The following is a 980-nucleotide window of genomic DNA, read 5'->3' as shown; positions in this document are numbered from 1 at the left end:
GGCGCGGTGGCCAAGTGGTAAGGCGTCGGTCTCGTAAACCGAAGATCGCGGGTTCGAACCCCGTCCGTGCCTGCCGAGGCAGCGCGGTGCGCTGGCAGCCCCCCCGCGGGGGGGCCGCGGACGCCGCCTCGTTTGCGGCTCCTTTTTGCTTTCGGTGGCGGGTGTGGGAGCTGCGGGCCGGGGCCGCGCTCTGCTGCCGGGGCGCTCGGCGCGGCGGGTCCCGCGGAGCGGGGCAACTGACCCGCCGCGTGGTCGCCAGCCCCCGTGGATTCCCACCGTGGCCGCGATCCCCGCGGATCTTTGCCACAGAGCTGGGGGCGGGGGGGGCTCCACGGGGCGGAGGCCGCGGGGGGGAGCTCCGGCCCCGGTGCGGCCCCGCTGCCGTGCACCGCACCTGTGCGAAGGGGCACGGAAAGCGCCGCCTCGCCGCAGGGATCTCGCCGCGCTTTGTTCCAGGACAGTTGTCTTCACTGCAATGAATCATAGTTAAAATAAAGCTGATGTTTGTGCTGCCTTGCTGTGGGGGAAGTGTTGGGTGAGCTGGGGAGTGATGGATCCCTCTTGCTGTTGCTTTGTAGGTGTGAGGATTGGTGTAGTTCTCACATAGAGAGTCCTTAAATGATAGAGGGAGGCCAAATCCTGGAGTAAACAAATACGGCTAGGAAAAGCTTCGTGCAGTTGTACTGTTTACACCAGAATTGGCCTGGATTGCTTGGTTCTTAATACAAGTTTCACACATGTGCAAGGGCATTTCTGCTGGCTCTGTATAACATCACTTAAGCTGCTTTCAGACAGCTTAAAATATGTAAAGAATAGAGTCATTTCATTGCAAAATTGCAATAGCCAGATATCTCGGAAGAGCTGAGGACCCTGTTCCAAAAAACTAGCTGCTTCCTTCGATGCGTAGAAAAAGCCGGCTTTTGTTGTTTTATGTGCCACACTTAGCCTGGGACTGGGTGGGTAGGAGGCTATTTGTCTTT

General features: G+C 58.9%; 1 non-coding gene across 1 annotated transcript; it reads left to right on the top strand.

Moving 5' to 3' along the window:
- TRNAT-CGU (transfer RNA threonine (anticodon CGU)) lies at nucleotides 1–72 on the top strand. The gene has a single exon. It is a non-coding gene; the product is annotated as a tRNA-Thr (tRNA).
- The last annotated feature ends 908 nt before the right edge of the window (nucleotides 73–980 follow it).

This window comes from Falco biarmicus, chromosome 1 (genome assembly GCF_023638135.1).
Source record: "Falco biarmicus isolate bFalBia1 chromosome 1, bFalBia1.pri, whole genome shotgun sequence".
NCBI lineage: Eukaryota > Metazoa > Chordata > Aves > Falconiformes > Falconidae > Falco > Falco biarmicus.
The sequence above is the reverse complement of the archived record's forward strand: the minus strand, read 5'-3'. Positions and strand labels throughout refer to the sequence as shown.